The sequence below is a fragment of the Somniosus microcephalus genome, chromosome 9 (genome assembly GCF_052327205.1).
Source record: "Somniosus microcephalus isolate GS21.2 chromosome 9, FLI_Smic_1.0, whole genome shotgun sequence".
Taxonomy (NCBI): Eukaryota; Metazoa; Chordata; class Chondrichthyes; order Squaliformes; family Somniosidae; genus Somniosus; species Somniosus microcephalus.
This window is the reverse complement of record NC_140995.1, coordinates 245,050,799-245,062,933: the sequence shown is the minus strand read 5'-3', so window position 1 is coordinate 245,062,933 and position 12,135 is coordinate 245,050,799. Positions and strand designations below refer to the sequence as shown.

The following is a 12,135-nucleotide window of genomic DNA, read 5'->3' as shown; positions in this document are numbered from 1 at the left end:
GTGATTCCCCCACACAGTGATGGGATGTGGGTCTGTACCTGTGATTCCCCCACACAGTGATGGGATGTGGGTCTGTGCCTGTGATTCCCCCACACAGTGATGGGATGTGGGTCTGTACCTGTGATTCCCTCACACAGTGATGGGATGTGGGTCTGTACCTGTGATTCCCTCACACAGTGATGGGATGTGGGTCTGTACCTGTGATTCCCTCACACAGTGATGGGATGTGGGTCTGTACCTGTGATTCAAATTCAAATTCAAATTCAAATTGCTTTATTGGCATGATAAGGTACATCTTATGTTGCCAAAGCATCATAATACATTTATGGTTGAACACATAAACGCAGTTCTATTCATACAGTGTATAAACAGGTATATCCCTGAGTGTATAAATATACAATCGCATTATTTATATATACTCTTTTCTTAGTTTACTGGTTGTCCCTCTGTTCATGGCAAGCTGTAACATAGTGTGCCGCCAGTGTTACACAGCTTCTCTCTTCCCCCAGTAGGTATGGGAGTTTTTGGTTGTCATTCAGATTTCTGAATTCATGGCATATTTGTGAGAATTTTTGGTAGAAATTCTCCCTGATGCCCTGATATTTTCCACAAGCTGTGAGGAAGTGCATCTGTGTCTCCACTACTCCCTGACTGCAGTGAGAGCATATCTTGTCTTCTCTTGGCAGCCTGGTCTGCCTGTGTCTGCCTTTTTCGATCGCTAGGCTATGTTCGCTAAGTCTGTACCTTGTCAAGGTTCTTCTCAGTTTGTTATCCTTTACCATGGTCAGGTAATCAGCTATGTTGTATTGTCTGTTTAGGGCCAAGTAGCAATTGAGTTTGCTTTGGGTTTTTGTTGTTTCTGCCCAATATGTCAGATATTTTTCCTTTTGCTTAGCGACGATTGTGTTGGGTCGAATTCTTTGTGTTACCCTGTCACTGTCCTGGGGCTGGTTGTTGTTAGTATTGTTAGTAGTTACTTCACTGAGTCCCAGGACTAGTTGACTGAGGGTATTCTTCTTTATGGTCAGCTCTTGGCATTTCAGGGCGTCGTAGTGATAGCATTGGAGGTTGCTCATTTGTAGGTGATTCCAAAATTTGGTGGCTCTTTTTTGGATAGTGATTATTAATGGATATTGGCCTAGTTCCGCCCTGCATGCATTGTTTACTGTTTTCCTTTGAGTCCGGAGGATACTTTTACAGAATTCTGCATGTAGGATCTCAATTGGGTGTTTGTCCCATTTTGCAAATTCTTGTTGTGTTAGCGGTCCCCATACCTCACTGCCATAGAGTGCAATTGGTTCAATTACTGATTTGAAAATTTTGAGCCAAATGCTAATTGGGATTTCTATTTGGATTGATTTTTTGATGGCATAGAAAGCCCTTCTTGCTTTCTCTTTCAGTTCATTCACAGCCAGTTTGAATTTCCCGTAGTACTGATTTTTAAGCCCAAGTATGTGTAGTTAGTGGTTTGTTCAATTTTGGTTGTTCCTAGTGTGAAATTTATTTTGGGTCCCTGATGTTTGGATCTTTGCTGGAACACAAGGACTTTGGTTTTTTGGGGATTTATTGTCAGGGCCCAAGTCTGGCAGTACGACTCCAGCAGGTCCAGGTTCTGCTGTAGACCCTCCTTAGTTGGTGACAGCAGAACCAGGTCGTCTGCAAAGAGGAGGAATTTAACCTTGGATTCACATAGGGTGAGGCCGGGTGCTGTGGATTGTTCAAGTAGTTTTGCCAATTCATTTATGTAAATATTAAAGAGTGTCAGTGAGATTGGCGAGCCCTGCGTCACCGCCCGCCTCTGTGGGAAGTATTTTGTTTGTTTGTCTCCAATCTTAACTGCACATTTGTTGTTTGTATACATTGATTTAATTACATCATAAGTTTTTCCTCCTACCCCGCTTTCGATAAGTTTCAGGAATAAACCGTCATGCCAGATGGAGTCGAAAGCCTTCTGGAAATCTATAAAGCATGCGTAGATTTTGCTTTTGTTATGGTGAACGTGTTTGTCAATTAGGGTCTGTAGGGTGAAGATATGATCTGATGTTCTATAGTTTGGCAGGAATCCAATTTGGCTTTTACTCAAGACATTGTGCTCCTCAAGGAAGTTTATAAGTCTTTTGTTTATGATGCTACAGAATACCTTCCCCAGGTTACTGTTTACACAGATGCCTCGATAGTTGTTTGGGTCGAATTTGTCCCCACTTTTGTATATGGGCGTTATGAGTCCTTTGTTCCAGATATCAGGGAAATAACCGACACTCAGAACCAAGTTGAAGAGTTTTAGGATAGCCAGTTTCATTTTGTCGTCTGTGTGTTTAATCATCTCATTTAGTATGCCGTCTGTCCCGCAAGCTTTTCCTGGTCGCAGGTCCTTGAGTTTTTCAAAAAGTTCTTTTTCTGTTATTATGGAGTCTAGCGGGTTTTGGTTAACTTTTATGGCCATTTCTAGCTTTTCCAGTTTTTTGCATATTTGGTGTTGCTCTGGTCTTAGTGCGTTTTTCTGGTTCCCTCACACAGTGATGGGATGTGGGTCTGTACCTGTGATTCCCTCACACAGTGATGGGATGTGGGTCTGAACCTGTGATTCCCTCACACAGTGATGGTGTGTGGGTCTGTACCTGTGATTCCCCCACACAGTGATGGGATGTGGGTCTGTACCTGTGATTCCCTCACACAGTGATGGGATGTGGGTCTGTACCTGTGATTCCCTCACACAGTGATTGGATGTGGGTCTGTACCTGTGATTCCCTCACACAGTGATGGGATGTGGGTCTGTACCTGTGATTCACTCACACAGTGATGGGATGTGGGTCTGTACCTGTGATTCCCTCACGGAGTGATGGGATGTGGGTCTGCACCTGTGATTCCCCCACACTGTGATGGGATGTGGGTCTGTACCTGTGATTCCCTCACACAATAATGGGATGTGGGTCTGTACCTGTGATTCCCCCACACTGTGATGGGATGTGGGTCTGTACCTGTGATTCCCTCACACAGTGATGGGATGTGGGTCTGTACCTGTGATTCCCCCACAGTGATGGGATGTGGGTCTGAGGAAATCTACATGATATAAGGGGTTAATTTCAAGTGTTTGCTGGGTAAAAGTTTTCAGACTTGACACTGGGCAAGTGTCGATGTGTAACTAGAGCTATTGCACGTACTCGAACTACAGCCAAGAACAGATGCCTGCCCACCTAATGAGAATGTAGAAGTGGAATAATGAGTTTCTTTGATGTACCAATGACCTGATAACTTGTGACCGAAAGCAAAGCTTGCCTCCCTTATATATGATTAAAGAGGACCTCCGGTTACACGATTCATGCCCTGTTATAGATTAACGGTTGACTTATGTGTCCAGGATCCTTCTGTCTACCTGATGATTAATCTAAAATGTATCCTGATAGAGGAACAAAGGGATTTCAATCAAACTTGTTTGTTACACTGTATAAATATAGAACGTTTACACTGTATCATTGGAATAGTAGCCTCACCCCTTGAGTGGAGGTGCTGATTCCCCTTGCAAGAGAAGTAAAATAAAAGGCCTGTCCGTCTGACGAATCCAAGTGTGTATTGAGTCATTACCCAGAGCTAAGAAGTAAGGCACTTCTACAATTTGGAGGTTCCACCGAGATGGCTTGCTGTACCAATTGGTGAGTTAACAGACGCCGAGTACGTTGCTCGGTTGGGAAAATCCCATCGGCCGAAGGTGGTGTTTTGCCACATTTTTGGGACTTTCCCTGCCAGAAGCATAGCTGCGCACAGTCTGTTTATTCCATTGGACAGCACTGCCATCGGGTAATTGACTCACAAGGTTCGGGGGTTAAACTGCCGTTGTGACTGCTTCCCTTTCAGAAACGGAACAGAGGACCAGCCATGAGGCGCTGACGCCCCGCGAACAGGATCGTGCAGAAAAGGACTGTAGGAAGCGCTGAAATAAAGGTACCAGAGAGAGAAGGTTAAGTCAGGAATTTGATTAACTAAGGAGCTAGCGATTTATTGGAAATTGAACTAGCAAGGTTCCAGCTTGCTGAGAGAGAAGGTTAAGTCAGGAATTTGATTAACTAAGGAGCTAGCGATTTACTGGAAATTGAACTAGCAAGGTTCCAGCTTGAAGTTAGCTGGGACAAATTGAAGGCCCTTTTTGCTAAAGATTTGGCTAAAGGGAGTAGGGTAGAAGGAGAGAAGAGCTTGAAGTTAGCTGGGACAAATTGAAGGCCCTTTTTTTGCTAAAGATTTGGCTAAAGGGAATAGGGTAAAAAAAAAAGAGAGAAGAGTGGGCGGTTGTCTGAAACACAGTGTCAATGTTTAATGTTTATGAGAGTGAGTATTTAACTACTTGTTATTATCAATCAACTTTGCAGCTTTGTCCAGTAAGGCTGCATAGGTTGGGGATTTAGTAACACTTTGGTTGTTGTTTAACAAGTGTATTGTTTATTGTTTATTGTTATATGTATTAATGTTTAGTCATGTCTGATCTGTAGAGGCGTCCCACGCAGATCATAGAGTGTTACGGAATTGTTGTATGTTTTAACTAAAATATTTAAGCTGAAAAAAAACTGCAGAAGGGGTTGGAAAAGACCCAAGCCGGGGAAGTGAGTCCCGCGGCAGAATGTATGGTTGAGAAAATAGTGATGTCTTTTACATGATCCACTAAGCTATTGTGGATTCAGTATTTTCCCCAGTTAGAAATACCTTCCACGAGGGTTGAGAACCCTCGAGTTTTATACGTATGTATAGTTTATTAATCTGATCTGTAGGGGCGTACAACGCAGATCATGGATTGTCACGGGAGTTTAGATTGTTTTAAGTGAACCATTTAAGCTGCTAAAATGAGTGCTAGCGCCAGTAAGCCACCCGAGAAAGGCACGCCAGCAGCCTTTATGTTAAAGAACTGGTCAATCATCCATTGATCACCTACCAAATTGGTCCAAATGGACTGTAAATAAGACTAGACCCTTTCCCGCAGATGGTTCATTTAACATAGAAAGAATTACTTGCCTCAAGGAATGTTTAACGGACAAGAGAGAAATAGAGAACAGCCAGATAAAAAGACTGCCTCTATGTTTGTTGAGTCAGAAAAAAAAAAATTACCCCGAAGAAACACCTTTCTCCTCTATTATGGTAGGATAACAAGGTAACTATAGAAGGATGAATAGAGGGGAATATAGAGGAAGACGTGGTAGAATAAGAGGGTATGGACGATCTGGTAATTGTTACAATTGCGGACAACCCGGACATTGGGCAAACTAATGCCCTGCGAAAAATTGTCAGAACCAAACCTCCAATAATGGACCTCCGTTAGAGAATAAAGGTCCTAATTTCACTGTCCATAACCCTTTTTCGGACCAGTCAGGAGGTTACCCTACAAACGGACAGGGATTTAGGAGAAATAGAGATTAGAATTACTGACTGACACCAGCAGCCCCAGGCGCCACAGACCACCAAATGCCGGTTGTTTCTTTAAATTCATGCAGCGAACCTGAAGTTAAAATGCAAATAGCTGGGAGACCTATGTCATTTTAGTAGATACAGGAGCAACCTTTTCAGTGTTAGGGAAAGGATATTCTGAAGGATTGCCTATTAATGGGAAAAAGACCCCGATAGCTGGATTGGCTGGAATACTACAACGCTTGAATCAATCGACTCCCCTCACAGTAAAAGTAGAAGAATTTGAGGAAGAACACTCCTTTCTGTTATCAGGAGATGTCTCTATGAATTTATGTGGAAGAGACTTGCTGTGCAAAATGAATGCTACAATCATTTGCTCCCCATCAGGAGTAACGGTAGAAATCCAAGTAGATAAGGCATATGCGTACCCAGTAACAGAAATAAAACACCCTGTTCTTTACGCATGGGAAATTGCCGACCCAAGTTTGAGTCCCAAACTTGTCAGTCTGTTAGGAGCGTGGGGATTCGTTACAAGCTCCATTAAACAATACCAGGAATCCCTGAAACTAGGGAAATGGCATTCAAAATTGCACTGCACAGCCTGCAATGACAAAACAGGACAAGATTTAAAATACCTCCTAACTATTAGACTGCACAGCCCTATAAAGTTACAATTAATCCAGCTGCACAGTATCCATTGTCAGAGAAAGCAGAAAAAGGAATTGAGCCAGTGATGGAATCATTGTTAAAACAGGGAGTTAACGCCGGATAGAATAAAGGTTGTTTGCAACACATCGTTGCCAAAAACTAAAAGAGAAATGAAGCATTTTCTAGGAATGACTGGTTATTGTAGACAATGAAGACATGAGCATGACAAATTTGGAAAATTCGCGGTTACCTGACTTCCTCGGGAACCCAGATTAAAAATGCACAAGAAGTGCAAAATCTTTTACTAGCTATTCAGAGACGTAAACAGATTGCAATTATTAAGTGCCAAGCGCACACGGGGCATTTGGACAAGGTTGCGCTTGGAAACGCTGCTGCAGATAGCGCTGCTAAGTCAGTAGCTATATCAAGTACTGAACGACAAGTTTCAGCCTTCCCTGTTAGTGAAAAGCCAGAGATACCGCAGCCCCCGTCCTTAGATGATGTGCTGACCCATCAAGATAGGGCCAGTTCTGATGAAGTAAAGGAATGGGTTGTTAATCATTGTTTTAAAAACACTGACGGCTTATGGGTTCATCATGACGGCCGCATGGTGGCACCCAAATCATTACTATCACCAATTGCCCGATGTGTTCATAAATTCACCCATGCGGGCAAAGGGGGGATGGCGGACTATATCCTCAAGACCTGGTATGCACCAGGAATCTCAAAGTTGGCAAAACAAATATATGAAAATTGTACTATCTGCCAGACCATAAATGCAGGGAAAATAAAGAAGGTACAGCCCGCATCCCACCCAAACCCCATGGGCCCTTTTGTACACTTGCAAATGGATTTTATTGAACTACCTGTGTGTATAAGCTTTAAATATGTATTAGTTATTGTTGATATGTTTTCAAGATGGATTGAAGCGTTTCCTTGTAGAAAGAGTGACGCCACCACTGTTGCTAAATGTTTATTGAAGGACATTGTGCCTCGCTTTGGGATACCAGCAAAACTGTCAAGTGACAATGGGTCCCATTTTACGGGAACAGTGATTAAGGAACTATGCAAAGCTTTACAGATTAACCAGCACCTTCATTGTAGTTATCATCCACAGTCGGCTGGACTAGTGGAAAGATATAACGGGATGCTGAAAAACAAGCTTGCAAAACTGTGTAAAGAAACTGGACTTAAATGGGTTGATTTGTTGCCCATAGCTTTAATGATAATGCGGTCTGCTACCAACAGAACTACAGGATTGTCGCCTTACGAGATCGTCATGGGAAGACCACAGAGATTGCCCTTTTCGGCACCTTTAACAGCTAAACAAATGGACATTCATAAAATGGAGGAAGATATGTTGAGTTATTGCATTGCACTAACCAAATGCATTTCTAGTTTCCATCAGCAGGTAAAGGAAGCCCAGGTCGGCCCCGCTGAAGGAAAGTGCCATACTTTCGAGCCAGGAGATAACGTCTACATAAAAATCTTCAAGTGAAAGAATGGCCTTCAACCCAGATTTGAGGGACCCTTCCAAGTACTCCTGACCACAAACACCGCTGTAAAAGTAAAGGAGCGACCAACATGGATACATGCGTCCCATTGTAAGAAGGCATCAGTTGAAGATGATACACTGCCAAGATGAACTGGATTTGGACTCTAATAAGACTGTTCCCTTTGTTAACGATAATTGAAACTGCCATATTGACTTATCAGATCCCCTGAAGGGCAAACCATGCATAGAAGAATGTGTACTTTTAAACAGTGATTTCTTTTATATTATATGCTATAACGAGACTATGAAGGTTCAGCTTCAGGATCACACTATGCAGGTACCCCCGTATCAACCCCTGAGTCTTAGGATTAGGCAGGATAAGGTAGTAGAAGAAGATAGATGGAGTGAGTGCAAATGTAACTACACTTTGACTAAAACTACTACTAAACCACCGGGTGCAGTCGAATGGCCCTATTGGGGATGGTGGAACCTGTCCACAGTACAAAATTTGACTAGTAAAAAAATCTGGAAAGGAGAACACGGAATAGGAATGATGCACCAGATATGGAACAAATTTGAAGCCTATAATAACACCTATTTCATCTGTGGGCATAGAGCATACCCCTGGTTACCACAAAATTGGACTGGGTCATGTTATTTGGGATATGTAGTGCCTTATATACATCACATTTCATCTTTGGATAGCCACCCTGGGACACGAGCAAAACGAGCCATTACAGAAACTGAAAGGTTCTTTGCTATAGCATTTCCCTGGTATGGAACAGGGAAGTTAACAAGAGAATCTATAAATATGGCAGCAGTGTTGGAACAAATAGCCAATGATACTGCAGATGCTCTTAGTGATGTAAACGCAGAAATGGTGGCTTTGCGCACTGTTGCCTTACAAAACCGCATGGCTCTGGACTATTTGTTGGCAAAAGAAGGGGGCACATGTGCAATCATAAAAACCGAATGTTGCACCTATATCCCAGATAGCTCAGAAAATATCACCAATCTGGTAAACCACATAAAGAAGGCCGTAGAGAAACTACGTCAACCTGAACCATGGTCAATGTGGGATTGGATTTCAGGATGGGGAGGAGCATTGGGAAAGCAAATTTTGGAAGCTTTTATCGCAATTGTGATGATAATAATTTTAATTAGTTTATTGATTGGTTGTTTAAAATTATTGTGTACAAAAGTCCTTTCCTTATTAGCGTCAACTCCTCCAGTACCAATGATGTCTGAATATGAGGATATTAAGGGTGAGACCTTTGATGTAGAGTTTCTTAAACTTAGCGAGATAGATTGTCCTTAGAAAGGACAAAAGGGGGGAATGAGGAAATCTACATGATATAAGGGGTTAATTTCAAGTGTTTGCTGGGTAAAAGTTTTCAGACTTGACACTGGGCAAGTGTCGATGTGTAACTAGAGCTATTGCACGTACTCGAACTACAGCCAAGAACAGATGCCTGCCCACCTAATGAGAATGTAGAAGTGGAATAATGAGTTTCTTTGATGTACCAATGACCTGATAACTTGTGACCGAAAGCAAAGCTTGCCTCCCTTATATATGATTAAAGAGGACCTCCGGTTACACGATTCATGCCCTGTTATAGATTAACGGTTGACTTATGTGTCCAGGATCCTTCTGTCTACCTGATGATTAATCTAAAATGTATCCTGATAGAGGAACAAAGGGATTTCAATCAAACTTGTTTGTTACACTGTATAAATATAGAACGTTTACACTGTATCATTGGAATAGTAGCCTCACCCCTTGAGTGGAGGTGCTGATTCCCCTTGCAAGAGAAGTAAAATAAAAGGCCTGTCCGTCTGACGAATCCAAGTGTGTATTGAGTCATTACCCAGAGCTAAGAAGTAAGGCACTTCTACAGGTCTGTACCTGTGATTCCCTCAGACAGTGATGGGATGTGGGTCTGTACCTGTGATTCCCTCAGACAGTGATGGGATGTGGGTCTGTACCTGTGATTCCCTCACACAGTGATGGGATGTGGGTCTGTACCTGTGATTCCCCCACACAGTGATGGGATGTGGGTCTGTACCTGTGATTCCCTCACACAGTGATGGGATGTGGGTCTTTACCTTTGATTGCCCCACACAGTGATGGGATGTGGGTCTGTACCTGTGATTCCCCCACACAGTGATGGGATGTGGGTCTGTATCTGTGATTCCCTCACACAGTGATGGGATGTGGGCCTGATCCTGTGATTCCCTCACACAGTGATGGGATGTGGGACTGTACCTGTGATTCCCCCACACAGTGATGGGATTTGGGTCTGTACCTGTGATTCCCTCACACAGTGATGGGATGTGGGTCTGATCCTGTGATTCCCCCACACAGTGATGGGATTTGGGTCTGTACCTGTAATTCCCTCACACAGTGATGGGATGTGGGTCTGTACCTGTGGTTCCCCCACACAGTGATGGGATGTGGGTCTGTACCTGTGGTTCCCCCACACAGTGATGGGATGTGGGTCTGTACCTGTGATTCCCCCACACAGTGATGGGATGTGGGTCTGTACCTGAGATTCCCCCACACAGTGATGGGATGTGGGTCTGTACCTGTGATTCCCTCACACAGTGATGGGATGTGGGTCTGTACCTGTGATTCCCCCACACAGTGATGGGATGTGGGTCTGTACCTGTGATTCCCCCACACAGTGATGGGATGTGGGCCTGTACCTGTGATTCACTCACACAGTGATGGGATGTGGGTCTGTACCTGTGATTCCCTCACACAGTGATGGGATGTGGGTCTGTACCTGTGATTCCCCCACATTGATGGGATCTGGGTCTGAACCTGTGATTCCCTCACACAGTGATAGGATGTGGGTCTGTACCTGTGATTCCCCCCCAATGATGGGATGTGGGTCTGAACCTGTGATTCCCTCACACAGTGATGGTGTGTGGGTCTGTACCTGTGATTCCCCCACACAGTGATGGGATGTGGGTCTGTACCTGTGATTCCCCCACAAAGTGATTGGATGTGGGTCTGTACCTGTGATTCCCTCACACAGTGATGGGATGTCGGTGTGTATCTGTGATTCACTCACACAGTGATGGGATGTGGGTCTGTACCTGTGATTCCCTCACAGAGTGATGGGATGTGGGTATGTACCTGTGATACCCCCACACAGTGATGGGATGTGGGTCGGTACCTGTGATTCCCTCACACAATAAAGAGATGTGGGGCTGTACCTGTGATTCCCCCACACAGTGATGGGATGTGGGTCTGTACCTGTGATTCCCTGACACAGTGATGGGATGTGGGTCTGTACCTGTGATTCCCCCACAGTGATGGGATGTGGGTCTGTACCTGTGATTCCCTCACACAATAATGGGATGTGGGCCTGTACCTGTGATTCCCCCACACAGTGATGGGATGTGTGTCTGTACCTGTGATTCCCACACACAGTGATGGGATGTAGGTCTGTACCTGTGATTCCCTCAGACAGTGATGGGATGTGGGTCTGTACCTGTGATTCCCTCACACAGTGATGCGATGTGGGTCTGAACCAGTGATTCCCTCACACAGTGATGGGATGTGGGTCTGTACCTGTGATTCCCACACACAGTGATGGGATGTGGGTCTGTATCTGTGATTCCCTCACACAGTGATGGGATGTGGGTCTGTACCTGTGATTCCCCCACACAGTGATGGGATGTGGGTCTGTACCTGTGATTCCCTCACACAGTGATGGGATGTGGGTCTGATCCTGTGCTTCCCTCACACAGTGATGTGATGTGGGTCTGAACCTGTGATTCCCTCACACAGTGATGGGATGTGCGTCTGCACCTGTGATTCCCCGACACAGTGATGGGATGTGTGTCTGTACCTGTGATTCCCTCACACAGTGATGGGATGTGGGTCTGTATCTGTGATTCCCTCACACAGTGATGGGATGTGTGTCTGTACCTGTGATTCCCTCACACAGTGATGGGATGTGGGTCTGTATCTGTGATTCCCTCACACAGTGATGGGATGTGTGTCTGTACCTGTGATTCCCCCACACAGTGATGGGATGTGGGTCTGTACCTGTGATTCCCTCACACAGTGACGGGATGTGGGTCTGTACCTGTGATTCCCACACACAGTGATGGGATGTGGGTCTGTATCTGTGATTCCCTCACACAGTGATGGGATGTGGGTCTGTACCTGTGATTCCCCCACACAGTGATGGGATGTGGGTCTGTACCTGTGATTCCCTCACACAGTGATGGGATGTGGGTCTGATCCTGTGCTTCCCTCACACAGTGATGTGATGTGGGTCTGAACCTGTGATTCCCTCACACAGTGATGGGATGTGCGTCTGCACCTGTGATTCCCCGACACAGTGATGGGATGTGTGTCTGTACCTGTGATTCCCTCACACAGTGATGGGATGTGGGTCTGTATCTGTGATTCCCTCACACAGTGATGGGATGTGTGTCTGTACCTGTGATTCCCTCACACAGTGATGGGATGTGGGTCTGTATCTGTGATTCCCTCACACAGTGATGGGATGTGTGTCTGTACCTGTGATTCCCCCACACAGTGATGGGATGTGGGTCTGTACCTGTGATTCCCTCACACAGTGACG

The 12,135-nt window shown here is 44.6% G+C and overlaps 1 long non-coding RNA gene across 2 annotated transcripts; it reads left to right on the top strand.

Annotated features, from left to right (window-relative positions):
* Positions 1-3,516: 3,516 nt before the first annotated feature.
* Positions 3,517-9,224, top strand: LOC147113187 (uncharacterized). 2 transcript variants are annotated; one of them, XR_015079636.1, is made up of 3 exons: positions 3,517-3,595; positions 3,853-3,939; positions 7,435-9,224. It is a non-coding gene; the product is annotated as an uncharacterized LOC147113187 (long non-coding RNA). The 2 variants fall into 2 exon arrangements; XR_015079635.1 differs by having other exon boundaries at positions 3,527-3,650.
* The last annotated feature ends 2,911 nt before the right edge of the window (positions 9,225-12,135 follow it).